Below are 16,501 nucleotides of genomic sequence, written 5' to 3' on the forward strand. Positions count from 1 at the left end.
CATAAATGTCTGTCACTGATTTTACAACACATCAGCACTCTCATGGCTGATTAAAGGAACAGACATGTCAACAGTAGATGAGACCTTTGCACAAATAGGATAACAACACCACGTCAATATTTTCATAGTGTGTAAAAGAGTCCTTTAAGGGACAGGGCACACGATATTCAAGAAACTGAAAGTGAGGAAAATGGAGAAGGCTTACCGAATTCTTATCTAAACACAAAAAGAAAATATTAAATATAAAATCAAACTATTAATATTGTAATATATTAACATGACACTTTGCCTTCTCTAAACCAGCCTGTTACCTCTTGCCTTTGCTATATAATCATACACTAAATAAATGATTTTCTGTTACTGCCTTCCCAATATAGAATAACAGGGGTGGAAAAGCTTTCTCATTATCAGGGATTGACAAATTTACAGACTAGATTAGATGATATGGTTACTGGAGGTAGCAGGTAAATGAACTGGAGTAGCAAGGGTATATACAGAGTGTTTGCCCTTTGCCTCCTGTGGGGATCAAGGTATGAAATGGTGATAAGCCACCCTGAAACCCTCTGGTCCTAGGGCTCTCTAGCTCCAGGACAAGTCCCGTGCAAGAATCGAAGTCGTATTATTTTCCCTTTTACGCCCTGGTAAGTATGGCTCTGAAGCAGCAAATCATGTACGTGTAATACTGACTTTTTAAGACCACAAATAGTCCAATTGACTTAGTAGCTGTACTCATCTACTCACTTAAGTGTAAACAAAGACTTAATTTAGTTGCATGAATGCTTCTGAAGTCTGCTGTCTGGAACCACTCGGAGACCTTAGAGACTTTTTATTCTTGTCCTTTTGGTATCAAAGACAGTGTTAGACAGAGTTGACAGGAGCAGTTCAGAGGAGATAAAGGAAATGAGACCGCAGTCAGACCCGTACACAGATTAGGGTTTTTCTCAGGAAAAGCTTCTGCTTGCCCGTTGTCTTGACTAAGGGCTGCTTTGTAGCACTTCATAGCACAGAAAATTTTGCCTATTTTCTCACTAACATAAAATGTTACATTCTTCTTGACTTTTTTCTAGTATCACCATCTTATTGAGGGGTAGGTTTCCATTTTTCTCCACTCTTATACAGTGACTGTGGCCTCTGTCTACATCATTTTTCCCCTTTGTTTGAGATGGACATGTGATGTGGGAATCGAAATTCCTCACTAGCCCTGTGATGCTGTCTGTCCTTGCTTCTCACTAGCCCTGAGTCCTCTCAACCTTTTTCTGATGACTCCTATGTAACCCATGCTGAGAGTTTATAGGCTCTCAAAAGACATAACTGAGTAGCAGTATCAGTTTGGTGAGTTGCCAGGTCTCTTGGTTATGTCCATGGCAGGTACTAGTCTCCACTTTCTGCCTACAGTAAGTTGAGAGTTTAGGGAGTCTCTTTATAACCAATATATTAGCAACCAGAAAAGGAAAATACCCAAAGCTGATATTTAAGCCAGATTTCCAGGAGAAATAGGGGGGAAGGCTTATGGACCCATTTTGAGCAGGGTCTGGACCAAAGGACCTCCTAAGGTCCTTTCCAGTCTGCTGGAGGCTGTGATTTTGGAAGGAGCAGCTGGAGTGAAAAATGCATAAACATACTTTTGCAATGTATAGGCCCAGCTCAGGTCATGGTAAGTAAGATGGCTAGTCAGAAGAAAAAAAGCAAAAGAGGTTTGATGGTCTAGAAAGAGACACGAGACTTCCCAGAAGACCATGTACCTTTTGGCAGGTTTGGATTAGTTGCATTGGTTTATATAGACATATAGTTGATAGGATTAACCATTTAGTGAAAATGCTGCTGGCCTTTGAAGAGCTTGAAATGAGCACCTGATGGCTGAAAATTGGGGCCAGGAAACTTCATGGGATTTGGAAGTTGGATTCTCCCCAGCAGTTGTGCAGGGGGAGGTTGGTCATTCCAGCACAAAATTAGTGATGATTTCTCCAGGAAAACTGGTTACATGTCAATAGCGTCTATAACAAAGCGAGTTTCGTATCTGTGTTTTTACAGTAGAATTTGTAATTCTGTGAAGTACTTCAGTGCTTGTGGAAACCCATTGCATGAATTAATAAATAATAATAGCTTGGAAACTGCAAGACATTCTGGTTCAAATCTAAGAGGACTCTAATCCTTTCATGCAATGAGGACAGCCTTTCTATATTCCCCTTCTTAGGATGTCAAAGATACATTTTTCCAAAGCATTTGAACAATTTGACTGGGACCCAAGGGAGAATTCTGGATGCTTTGTGGTGGAGTAATGAGTCAGAAAGTTTTCTTGCCAGGGATTGGGAAATGTTTGACCTCATTTCTGAGAACTCGGTATGCAAGAAAGATTTTACCCTTAGTGGAATTCTAAATGTTTTGTATAGACTTCTGAGTATAAGGCTATGGAAGCCCTTTTCAGAAATGAAGAATTTGTGATTATCTTTGTAGTTACTCATAGGAAAATATATGTATTATGTCAAATTTAAAGACCGATCTGTAGAATTAAAATCTTTGTTTTGGACTAATTTTAAATTGAGGCATAAAAAGAATATAATGCTGAAGAGTTTTTGATTATTGTTTATTAAATGTATATAGCTTTCACCTAAGCTACAGCTCTGTATACATAGATTTATCTTCTAAAACCGAAGTCTGGGAAAGCTTCTGGAGGTCTAGCCCTTTGCACCAAGGCAGGATTAGCCATATCTATTACATTTCTGACAAATACTTATTTAATTCCTTTTTAAAGACCTTCAGTGTGGGACGTGCCCCTGACAATCTATTCCTAGCATCTAATCTGAGTCCTCCTTGCTCCAAATGTAAACCCAGTCTTTCTTGTCTGATCTGCTATAGTTGTAGAGAACAACAAGCACATATGAATCCAGTGACTATGTAGAACAAAGTTCACCAAAGTAGTGGCAATTAATTATTATTATTTTTTTTAATAGTGCCTGGGTCTGCAATCATTCCACTGAAATCAACATACATTCCATAAGGAGAATTACTGCAGGACCTAAGTGAAATTATATATATATAGTCACCAAATCTTCTTCTCCAAAGGATCCCTAATTCTTTAGATCTTAGGCACGCAAGCAGAGAGTCCCTGTGGCTGGCAGCCACTCTTTGAGTGAAAAAACAGATGAAATCCCCAGTAGATACATGCAGCACTCTGCTTTACTTGCTTGTTTTGCTTTGCTTTGCTTTAAGGTTTACCTTAGTAAGTCCATAAACAATATTATTTACTGAATTCCATTTATTTACCGCATAACTGTTTGAACTGATTCCATCAGAATTTGACTGCCACATAATCCAGGTATCTGATCATCAGATAAACATTCACAAGCACATATAGAGTCTATGGGAATGTTACCAATGCTGATAGCTTACTGAACTCTTCTTTAGGATAATTGTACCCACTTATGACATAGTACAAACTAAGCTTCTACATCCATGAAATCTTTTTTTAAGGTAGTGGATACCACTGACTTTAATGAAAACCAGCCTTTTTATCCTGGAGACTACTATAACTCCTGGCCCCAGAGTTTGAACCCTTTGTCCCTAGACTGCCAGAGCATTCTCATTTTTCATTCCTGCTGAGAACACAGCTACAGCACATTTCCTAATTTTTATCATATGTTAGTGTGTTTCATAAAAAGCAATTCCCTTTTTTTTAAATAAAAATAATCAAATAAACAGCATTGCAATGAATACATATTTTCCAGTTTTTTACCTCACTTGATCAACTCATTTGAGAAGCCAGAAGTAGTTAATTTCACTAAAGCTAGAATTTGTAAGGCTTCAGTCAAAAATGTGACTCTCTTTATATCTTATTAAATTTCATGTGGGTTATGCAGAAAATAAATTACATACAACTGTACTGCATAAGTACCATTGCTGTATTTTTTTTTCACTGAGGGATTTTTGAAAGCAGTATAAATCATAGGCTAAATTCTGCAGCCCTTCCTCCAGCCTCATTGAGCCAAAATCCCATTAAAGTTAACTTTGAGATTTCGCCTCATGACTGGATGAGTATGGGAAAGCCTGTAATTTATAAGGCCATATCCAGTCTATTATACTTCTGGAAAATGTGCAGAAATATATTTTTAAGAGACTTTTCTCTCCAAGTTCCTAAAAAGCCCGAGTAATTTCAGGGAGGCAATCTGATAGACAGATTTGTATGAATATTTATAACACTAATAACAGAGCCAATACTTCTAAATATTTTCTAAGAATATACACTCAAGTAAAACAGTGAATGCATTTTGGCCATTTTTCTTTTTTCTATTTACTTTCCTTGAATATTCTAGCAGATGAGTTCACAGGCAGGAGTGTTGAAGAATGCTTGAGAATAATGACAGTCTTCACAGAGTGGATCTAAACTTGTAGCTCTGAGCAGTTTCATTAGAAATGTCTCTCAAATTGTGATAGAAATAATAATACATTGCAATTATTGTTCATTAAAATCCTACATTTTTAATTCTGCATAGTGAGCATTTCAAATGTGAACAATCTACAGGTGATCTGCAGAGAACCCATTGAAAGAGTAATTTCCAATAATCCAAGAAAATTATAAAGTATCTGCAGAAAACATGCAAACAGAGAAAGGTTAAATCAATTAAATAGATTATTTACTACAAAATACTCATCCAACATAGAAACTAACCATGAACAGATGTATACTGCTGTGACATATTTGTGGTCTATCTGAAGATAAATTAAAATGTTTTTCTTAATATCAAATAAATATTCTTCAAAATGCTTCTTAAGATCTTCAGCCATTACAGAGAACATGTGCAGTGCAGAATTAAACACTGCAAAAAAAAGGTATCTGAAAGGTCAAGACCTGAATAGAAAGATCTGTATTTCAACCGTAGGAATTAATAATGTTCTATAGATTTTATATACCTGAGCTCAAATTCTTCATTAAATAGCTTGAATTTTGATGATGAGGATGAAAATAGCCAAATATAAATTTGTGAACTACCCTGGAAGCCATTTTGATCACAGCTGGGTCCCTGCTCCAAAGTCCATCCAGGCTCTTCTCCATAACGACATCTCGGATATGGTTGGAGTCTAGGCTGGGGTGCAGGCACTAAACTGGTGAGCGTCCCCAGTTTACCTCAGTCCTAAAATTTTGAGTTAGATATGGAAGAAAACCTGGGAACTGTGTCAGTTAGGTCCATATCTCTGCTTCCTTACTTCCCACTAGCTCCGCATTGGGAGGGGAAGAGAGTTTAGCTGTTGGGTGTGAATTGGTGGTTAAGACTCATTTCAAAGACAAGCAAAGGAGCTCTGGGAGACATTACCAATAAAGCCCAGCGCAGATTTTAGTAATCACAGGATGTTCAAGCAATGGACTCTTTACTATAACTACTTCACTCATGAAAGTTTTACATTTTCATGTGTTTCAACTGCTTGTATGTGTAAACTATATACTTAAATATGCACACAGCCTACAATTGTTTCAATACCCATCACTTGTCAGACACAGATAGTTATTATATTTTACAAGCACTAATATATTTGATTTATGTTGATATGTTTTGATTAAATTTACTGCTGATTAGTTGATCATCACTTTGAACAACAAGAAATTATATTTCAGTGTTCTTATTACACTGATTGGCATTCTGTTTATGAGCCGTGGCACCAATGGGAATTATCAGAGCTAATTGGTTTCTAATGAGGATAAATTAATTATATAGATGTAAGGAAATTCAACCATTTTTATTCTATTTTACTTTAAGACAAGCAAACACGAGATTAGGAAAAAGAAGCATCCAGATCCTACAGTAATCCTTAAATTCTACACAAGTGCATTGTCCTTATACTTTAGATTGATCCTGCACGTATAATGGGTTTTTAATTCTGAAGGCTTTTCCTCTGGCTATCACTAAAGATTTGAAGAACAGTGTCCTTTTAAGTTTAACATACTTCTTTTTTCATCAAAAATAATTCCTAATGGGAAAAATAATTGTTTTGGTTTTATGTTGTACAGTTTCATATTTTCTGGGATAAGAAAAAATGATTTTAAAGTACACTGTTATTAGTTTTAAATACATGAGTGAAAAGGAATCAAGGACATAAAATACAAAAGTAAAAAAAAAAAATTAAAGTAATCGAAAACCTCTTCGGAGTCCTTAAAAATCTCATATATCTGCCTCCTCTGCCTGTGTGTGCCAAAATGAAACGTTGACCTAATTTTGCAGTTCTTGATACTAGCTTACTGATTTTTGGTTCATGATTTTATTATATCCCTACTATCTGGTTCTCACATACTGATATCATCAGTGACATTGGCCCTAATTCAACAAAGCACTTACGTATGTGTGTAAATCCCACTGACATCCATATATGGTTGCACTTTGCTGAATTGGGGGCGGCTGTCATCACAAAATTAAATATGGAAAAAAAACTCCACTCAAGACTTTCATATGTAACCTGAAAACTAGCAGCCGTATTTGCAGACTTCTGCTTAACATTTTACATGCTACCCTCCCAGGCAGTCTGCAGGTCTCTGCTGTGCGCGCAAGCTGCTCTGAAGCTTTGGGATGCCGCGTCCTCGCACGAATGAACTTCCTTGCCTTTGCTTCACGCGTTCATTCTCTCCCCCTCTTTCCTCTTTGTCAGATGAATTTGGTGTTTCGCAAGCCACAGTCTCAATCCGACTTTAACGATATCTGAAAGCCGCTCGTTGCAGGCTCAGGATCGTCTGTAAGTTGTGTGCCAATATTTTCTTTAATGCTCTTGCTCACTTTTAGGCCTGCTAATGAAGGCTGAAGTGTTTCTACTTAATATACTCAGAAGGGCCTTTTTGAATGTGCTCTAGTTTGAGTATAATTTGAGGGTTTCTTATGAGCACATGCTGCAAGAAGAAAGCACATATACTGTATCATTAGGGAATTGCTGGCTGTCTTAACACCTCTCTAACATGATTCATGCTAAAGCACTTAGGAACAGCAGTCTGTCCATGTGTTGCTCACCAACTCCCCCAGCCTGGGAAGGAGTAGCAGCAGTGGCCTAGTGGTATGAATAATTTATGTCTGGGGGGTAAGCAGTTCTACGTCTTCATATGTTCACCCATTAAGTGCGATTCGAAACCCACAGGAATGCACAGAATGTCCCGAGCTTCGCCGGGCTCTGAGTCACAAGGAAAAAAAGCTTCTCCTCCTCTGCTCCAAGCAAGGTGGGGATCAGCGGTTATGTCTGGTACTTTGGTGGGTTCATGACCATACATCCTACGTTAATAGAATGGATGCTACCATGTTACTTTCTGACTTTATTGAAAGAAATACTCTGTAAAATGCTTTCCAATGGTGTGCAGTCCTGACTACTAAAAGGGGAATATAAATCTTAGAAGGGATACTTTGCATCAAAACAGGACATAAGAAAAATTGATGTAAAGCTGTTTCTATGCAGAGGGATTTCTCGTTCTGGATCTTTTATTGGGAAGGACTTTATTCCTGTATCGTGACACTGAAATAGTTAACAAACTTCTGAGATCAGATTTGAGAAGCTTGATGAAAGAGCCTGATGTTTTGCCTGATTTTTCTTTTCTTTTCCTCTGTGGACAAAGGCCTTGAATGCTGAAGGCTGAAAAGCCTATTATCACCAGAAAGAAATGTAAGTAAACAGGGCATTACAATAATGAATTCTACAGTACATGACATGAAGTCAAGAACCAGCTCTGTGCAGCAAGCAGTGAAAGATTTGGCTGTATCTTGGCAATTTTTCAAAAATGATAACAATAAGAGGTTTTGTCGCTTCAGACATGTAAATCAAAAGGATATTTCAGCACTAAAAATGATACTGAGAGTTTCTAACCATTGACCCCAAACCAGCATTCAAAAATAGACATTAAAACCAAGAAGCTATAATCCCACAAGCCATGCACAATCAAACCTAAAGAGCTAAAAAGATTGAATTTTTAAAGTCCATTTGAAATTAGGTTGGCAATAACTACCCTTATCCACAGGAGAAGGATTTTTGATATTCAAAGTTAAGATGTGATAAAAAGGAATAATCCAAAAATTATACCAAGAGTATATTTCAAAACCAGCTTTTGAAATGGGCTGAAATTCCCCAGTCTTGTTCCTAAATAAACGGCAAACACAGGGGTCGTGCAGCTAGGTAGCTGGGACTGTAAGCATGCTGAGAATTTATTTGTAAGCAGTGGAAGAGTGAATAAGTGAAATGTGAATATGGTGAAGTTTGATATTTAGTCTTTTTATAGTGCATTAACAAACTGTACAGGTATGTCTAAAAACCAACAGTTTGGACAAACTGGTGCAGTAGAGATTTGGCAGTATGGAAGGACCTGTTCAAAATGTCATCCGCTGATAAAGCCTGAAGTTGCCTGTTAAAATCCCCAAAGGAGAAGAGAATGCCTGTACCTTTGAGAAATGCTTTACAAACTCTAAATGAACAAAGCGAAAACACAGTATAGCAACCTGTTAATGGCAAACTGTCCTTTTCACCGTCCTCCTCATCTGTGATTGAGGGTAAGAGCCCTCGCTGCTTCTGTGAGGTGTAGTTCGTAATGCCATCGACGGTAGAGTATTGCTGATTTATCTGGGGCATCCTCTGGGAATGAACAGTGTCTCTTCAAGAGACACATCCAAACAGCTGGGAGGATTGGACTGGGTACTTGTTCCTCTATCTAGGCCCTAACCACATACTTACACAAAAAAAAGAAGAGAAGGCTTTAAACAAGATGAATAATGTACTCTGGTGAAGCAAAATTCCACTGCAGATGGGGAGCAGGTTGTATTTATATATTATTATCAAGCTAACTGAGGTCACTGCTGTGCCTGACAATTTACAGCACAGCAAAAACTGCTGCCTCTTTTCTCTTCTCCCATGTTAAACCGAGCCAGTGTGACAGATTTGGGGCCATTGCAGGACCTCCCCCTTGGAATGTGCCCCTCGCAGAAGCTTGTCAGAGGATGGGTTTGCAAAGCTGGAGCACAGAAGTCCAGGCAGCAAAGACACCACAAATCTCTGTTGCTTATTTCCTGGTCCTACTTCCCCATGAAGACAAGCCAGATGCCTGAAAGGGCAGCATGGATACCTTTGAGGTGGTTTTAGGGTATGACCTAGATTGGGAAGAGTAGCTCAGATGACTTAACTTGGGTGAGGATCACCTTCAAGGTAGAGCCTAATTACTGGCATGAACATAACAGTGTGATGGGCACCAGTAAGACTTTTCTGAGGAGTGGAAAGCAGTACCGCTTCATCAAGAGGCAAGGAAAACATCTCTCATACAGATTATCGCCCATGAGTTGGCATCGAGGCTCTGATGTGATGCACGCAATGTAAATAATGGATTTGGGGCATGGGAAAAGCTTTCCCACTCAGGCAGGATCAGATCAGGCTTCAATCCAGGCTTGGAGAGCTACAAGCATTTCTATGAAGCTCAGCTGAGCCCAGTGGAAAGAAAACCCACAGTAGCGGCAGCCCAAGCCTGCTCCAGAACCAGAAGAGAGAATGACATATTACATCCACATTAATAAGTCCCAGCATAAATTCAGAGACTTCTGTATGCTGCTCCATTACAGAGCATGACATGCTGTTATACAGCAACATGTCATGTTGACTAGAGACTAGAAGAGCCTGAACACGTTCTGGATTAGTGCTTAGCATTATTCCCTAAAGAACCAAGACCAATCAGTAATAGGAACATATAAAGTCCAAAAAAAACCCCCACCCAAACAAACCTCTCCTCACTTCTTTAAGATCTATAGTACCTGTTGTAACCATGTAAATTTTTAAGAATTGTGAAGTTCATAAATTATGAGACCTTTATTAAGGCTTCTAAAAGTGGGACAGAAAGGAATTAAAACCTGGACTCTCCAGGGAAATCTCCACTTTCCTAAAGGTCTGCCCCAGCTTCAATGTGTGGAGTCGAACAACTGAAAAAACAGATCTCAGTTTCAGCTAGTACCAAAACTGGAACTGAAATCAAAGATTTGGTTCATGATCTGTGCCTGCTATCCCAGCTTTGCTGAAGCCAACAAAGGTTAGTTTCAGTTAAAGACCTGGCTCAGGGTATATAAATGAACTAAATAAAGTGTCAGAAACTATGATTTTTTTTTTAATGATAAACAGTCCGTTTTGTTTTTTTTTAATTGGTTTCATTTAATAAATCATTCTAATGTGCATGTGAGGTAATATTTTTCATGCCAAATTGAGTTACTTGGTGCTGAGCATTCTAATGTATATATGTATAGAAATTCAAAAGAGCTATGAAGCCAAACTGAATGGTATAAATATTTGCACTGTAAAACAAAATTTATTTGATAAAACATATAACCGGGCATTAATGCTTCATAATGTGTAAATATTTCTCTGAAAATCAGCAAGTAATAGTTCTCCCATTATTATTAAAGAGATGTAATCATATACCCCTGTCACAGGCAAGAATTATTGCCATGAATGTGAGCACTTATGTTTAAATAATGTGCAAGAAAATAAGCCATATAGACATGTTTATTCAGAAGTATTCAGCATCCAGTCCACTTATTGGTAGCAGTGGGATTATGGGTGATCCTGCCTATAACTTTCACCAGTATAAGTTACTAAACTTTCTGCTTTGTCAGCTTATGCCACGCATCCAGAAAATGTACTGCTGTTATATTGCAAAAGTTGTTGCGTTGGCCATTGGACTGGTATATTCCTTCTCAACATCAAATAGTTCCTCTAGAGTTTGCTGTTTCCAACATACATAATTAATTCCCACTGGATTTAAGTGATTTTAGTAACACATTGATGTCATCAAAATACTTAAGACTGCTAGAAAGTGAACCCAATGTTTTTTATTAAATTAATGCCTTTGATTTAAACTATGGGTAGTGAACTACAGCATCGAGACACATTTCACAATGTTCAGGCTTAGTAGATCACAAAATCATTAATGTTATTGAAACCCTCCTGGAAGGGCGCAGGGAATGGGACAAACCAGCATGACAACAACCAGACCAACCTAGGCAAACTGCACCCAGTTCCACAAGCCGTTTGGGCTTACCGCATGTTACGTATGTAGAGAACACAACGTTATGTAGGAATGAGGAACAACACAGTGTGATATGAAGAGGAACTGCACGTCCAGTGAATTTGTTTTCCTTGAAAGGGAAGGAAGCTGTAAGAAGTTGTCATCAGACAATTTAGTCTTAATATTACTGTGTAGGTTTTAGGCTCAGTATTGCATGTGCCAGGTTGTTTACCTGTAAGAACAACTGAGTGAGCTGGAGAGAGGCATGAAATACCTGTAACTTTTGTGCTTTGGTGGCTATAACTGAACTCTAATCTCCAGTCTGGCAACAGAAACATGAAGCATGGGAATTTTTCTTGAGTGTTATGCCCAAATTAACAAATTATATATATATATATATATATATATATATGTTTTGATTATAAACCTGTTTCCCATTGTATGAAACCCATTTGGCTCCCACAGGGAAAACTCCCCTTCAGACACATGCTTCATGGGGGTGCCTGTTTAGGTCTCACCCAGCGTGCTAAGCTGCTTGGCACTGTCAAGGTGTATTTCACGCTTAATATGAACATATCTGATGGGCATGCTCCCTGTTAACCATGTCTGGTGTCTGGTCTCATTGGGGAAAAAGGATAGGTATCTTACCAACAATTCACTAATGCAGTAAATTGCATTTGTTAAAGTTATAAAGTTGTTGAATAAGGCCTCAACGATAATTGCTGAACGTGGGTATTTATGGTAAACTGACACAGACCTAGTCATTAGGAAAGCAAAATTCAGCATTTTCTAACTGCTGGTTTTCACTGACTATTGAAATTCAATATGCTATCACTGGAATTATTTATTGATCTATTTTACAGTTTTACAGACCATTGCCATATACTTGTTAACATCTGAAAATCAAATCCAAAGTAGCTATCTTTATGTTCAGTCCATCTTGTGCTATGACACATTTCCTGGGTGAAATAAACGCAATAAATTCCATGCTCTGCTAAAATGTTTTCACAAAACTGTATAAATCTATGGAGGCATCAAAAATAAAATCTAATAACAGAGATGAGGCCCAGGCATTCCTTCCTCATAGAAACTCCTGTGGCCTGGCTTGCAGAGGAATCCAGATCTCCATTTCCCACTGATTTCAGTAAGAGCGAGGGATAAATCCTCAAAGCATCATAGTCACGGAAATATTTTACCCATAGTTGCTTGCCATCTAATGCCATCTTCATTCCTGATTTAGGAGCTTACAGGAGCAGAGATCACCCTGAAATCTGAAGAAGGAACAGCCAGATCCACAAAACAATCCATCAAGTTGTCCTCCAGACCTGAAGCAACATGTCCATTTGCCACAGCCTGTAGAGAAGTATTGCTGTAAGGAGCTGTGTGATCCTTTACTTACTTACAAAATTACCATTCTAGACTATCTTTTGGTAACCTTACAAGTGTGCAGACTACTTTCTCCTTTTCTTTCACTATGCCTGTCTACAGACTGACCAGAATTTAGTCCTCGGTATTTTGGGAGATCGCAGTTACAGCAAACCTTTCCCAAAAGCAAGAAAAAACATTTTCCCCCCTTTAGTCAATAAATGTTTTCAAGCACTGCAAAAGCTAAACAGGATAGCTCTAAAGGTTTGGGACTAGTAAGACCTGACTGATTAGTATTAATCATTTATAATGAAGGAAGCAATTGCTTCATTTATGCCTCAGAGTCATGCAGCATTTTATGAAATATTCCAGGGATGCAGCTTCTGAACTAAAATATGATATTTTAAAATATAAAATCCAAAATAGTGGTTGCAGCTATGAAGCCTGAATTAGCCAGGTAGGCATTCCCACTTTCTGTCATTTTATTTGTAAAGCTGTGTTTCTTACCTTTACTTTTAAAGCTCTACTTCTTATATTTACTTAGGTGGATCAGATTTTGCGTTAGTGCATTTTAATATTGTGGCACATCTTAAATATTGTAAGACTGGGCTTAACTGCTAGAATGCAAGAGGCTTGATTTTATGCCATGCTTGCAATAGATGTGCCTTTGTATAAAGTAGGAAAAATGGTAGAGATGGGATACAAGTGGCAGTAAAAAGAAAAATGTTGAGACTCTTTCTTTTAAGATACATCCTGCAGTTTAGCTATAAAGCTCCTTATTTTTAGAAAACCAGTAGAATTGTTCAGGCTCTGCCCCTGCAGTTTCAATAGCAGTGTAGTGCTTTAAAACCGTGACCTTGAAAAGAAAGCATTTACATTGTAAATGTACTGGCAGTATGAAGACTATTCTATGACTGAGTATCCAACTGCGGCAAAAAGTTCAGAAGCAGGTTTTCTTTATTGTGAAAGGCCTAATCCATGGGGCTTTTTTAGTGGTAAAAGCACTTGGCGCTAATTGTGGCTTAGTTCTAGCAGCAAACCTGTACAATTCTCAGATTTCACACCGCCCATTAATTCTCACGAATACCAGAAATTATGGTTTCTGATAGGTGTTGATACACAACATTTCTGATGCTCAGATTTTCTACAAACATAGGGGACCTCTAGAACAGATTAGTTCTTGTGTCTAAAATGCAGTATCGTTTGCTGGCATGTAGCACAGGAGCTTGTGATGACCAGAGTACTTAAAGGCTAAGCAGTATCAGCATGAAACAAGCTGTACAGGTGACACAGGGGTGACTTGTGGTGTAGCGGGCCTGAGAGCTGCTCCCAGCGCCACTGGCACCTCTCCTTGGGGCAGTGTTGGGGGAAGCACAGCGGAGAAGAGGCAAAGCACAACCGCAAGGACACCGTGCACGGCGTCCAATTCATGGCACATAAAAAGCCTCCCCTTGGAGAAGTTCCTTGGAGAGTGCCATGTCCCCTCATCTAACTACAAAGTTACGGTGTTCTCCATCCTGCCTCGAGATAATTAGCTCCCCCAACAGCCTTTTTGCCTCCTTTTCCACAGTTCCTGTGTTCGTTCAGTTGCTCTCAGATTTACTCTTAATTTCGTTGCTAGGAACATGGCAAGGGTATGGATTTGTCCCACTGGGAGATGCTGGGGTCCCAGCAACTGGTACTGCCACCACCGCTGCTTTCCAAGAAGTGGGCTTGCATGTCTAGCATAGGGGAGTCAGCAGGAGGCACTACCTGCTACCCAGGGGTGGAAACAGGGTGCGTCTGCTGCCAGAATGTCTTCCCCTACCTCCATTTCCACTCTAACCTTGCTTTCTCTCTGCCGTACATATTTCATTGCACGTCCTTCAACTGCAGTCCCTTTCTCTGCTCTGTTTGTGTCCCTCATAATTTCCTGTTCCACCTCCATCCTGCTGCAAGCATGGCCTCATTCTCCCCATCTAAGCACTACCTTTCTGTGCTGATTTAGGGAATGTAATATAGCAAAAACAAGCCAAAGGGAAAAAAAAAAGGACTAAAGGACTGCAGTTGGATTAGCTCAAGTTTATTCATGGAAGAATAATTTAAAGGGTCAGTTGCTTTCCTGAAGTCAGCTTGGATTCTGTCCTATTGGAAAGACTGACAAATTGTGGACATTTGGGGAAGGAATAACCTCACTTTAATCTATGGAGATTAGGAAAACAGTTGAGATTATTTTTGATGAGGAAGATTTGCGGTTTTAATTTCATTAACAACCTGAGATGGTGGTGTTTTTGGATAAAAGTGAAGGTTTTCAAGGTAACGGGTGAAATCAGAAATCTGGGAAACTCCCTTAAAGACCTCCAAATAGTGCAAGATCCTCAGTGAAAGACAGAGAATTGGTGTCTGTAAGACTAAGCTTGTGCCTGACTCGCTGAGCTGCTGGATCAGTTTAGGAAGGTTCCCTGCATGCTATGTCTCTCCTCACCTCCATATACATTCGAACAGGAGTTTACATTAAAAGAATTGTCCCAGTGAGAGAGAAAGAGTAGGACACTTTATCTCTCCCATATAATGTGACTTTGTCACTTTGTCCAGCTTTAGGTAAGTGAAAGTTAGAAACCTAGCCAAAGACTGTTTTGGAAATCCCATTCAAAGCCATGGAGAAAGATCTTATCCTGGCTCATCCTGCCCATCTCAGACTGGGGTGAAGACCCGCTGTTCAGCTCTCTCCACTGACAGCCTAAGGAGCATAAGGACCAGAAGACTAACATTTAGATGGCTAAAGAGAGCTGAGGTGAATCCCCCTAAGTTATTATCTTTGAAATTTTTGCTGTTTTGGTGTGGAGGCCTGAGACTCCACAGCTTAGGGTGATTTCTGTCCTGCATTTAAAGCAGAGATTCACCCTCTCGATTATGTATTAGTTCTAGCAGCAAACCTTCCCCAAAATTACAGTTCCCATCCTTTAAAAACAGAATGAATGTTCTGAGCATTAATAATAAATCTGTTAATTTGAGTTAAAATTAAACTGGTCATTAAGAGAAAATTAGCACCTGTTCTTTGTCCTGAATAATCTTAAAAACAAATAACAGACTCTTTCAACTCTCCATATAGTTAAAATTAATTGAAATTTTGTGCACAAGCTGTACTTAATAAAATTAGATTGTAATTAAGATAAGTTACTAATTATTGTTTTATCTAATTGCTGTAATTACATAGGATCCAAAGAGGGTCAGATCAATAGTTCAGTTAACTCTGAAGTGGAGCTGCATCAGAGATCAGCCAGTCACTGTCCTCCTCTACAGACAGTCTTCACAAAACAAGTCTTATAGATAAGACAATGATTCAGTGGTAGGAGGTAGACTGGGCATGTCAAGAATCCCCAGTCTTAGTATATTTTTTAGCACAGGTAGGCTGAATCAGACATAAATGGCTAAAAGAACTTCTCCTGTTATTTTTAGCTTGACTCCACTGGGTAGTGAAAAGGCACCAGTACAAGGAGATCCTTTCAGTCGCAATGGCATTAAGACGGTGCTAAGTGGAGGAAGCCTAAGGAAGGTCATTGGTGGGCAAGCTATAGTTATTTCATTAACTGATCATATCCTGCTTTGTAAAATTGAGTAGTTGATGAAAATATTAAGAATAGAAACCATCCAAATCTGGTCATGCTTCATTATCTTACAGTAAAGCAGATACAGCCATGACCTTTTAGAGCAGTCTTGTCAAAAACTTGAGGTTGGGACACCTTCAGAAAGGCTACTGAGGCAATGGTTACTGCTGTGCTGCTACTGAACTCTCATGGCTTTCAAACATCCTCCAGCACAGTGTGTTATTCTTCTCAAGTATATAATTGCTGGTGCCTTCCTCTCACAGCTGGACTGTTTAATATAGAGCTGGTTATACTCTAGTGTCAATGGCAGCTTGATAGTTACGTCCAGGGCCTCCATTTGACAGGACAAATAATCAGATCAATGTACACTGCTACTCCTTCAATCGAATGCTAGCTGCAGAAATTCATCAAATCGCACCAATAAGACAACATATTTCTAGTATTTGATGTCCCAAAGGGAAAGTGTGTCAGCTCAAAGGCCCTGATTCTTCTTTTGCATATCCACCAAAGAGCCGAGGAAGGCCTCAAACTAATGATGGTAGGAGGTCACGGTTTT

This window comes from Apteryx mantelli, chromosome 5 (assembly GCF_036417845.1).
Source record: "Apteryx mantelli isolate bAptMan1 chromosome 5, bAptMan1.hap1, whole genome shotgun sequence".
Taxonomy (NCBI): Eukaryota; Metazoa; Chordata; class Aves; order Apterygiformes; family Apterygidae; genus Apteryx; species Apteryx mantelli.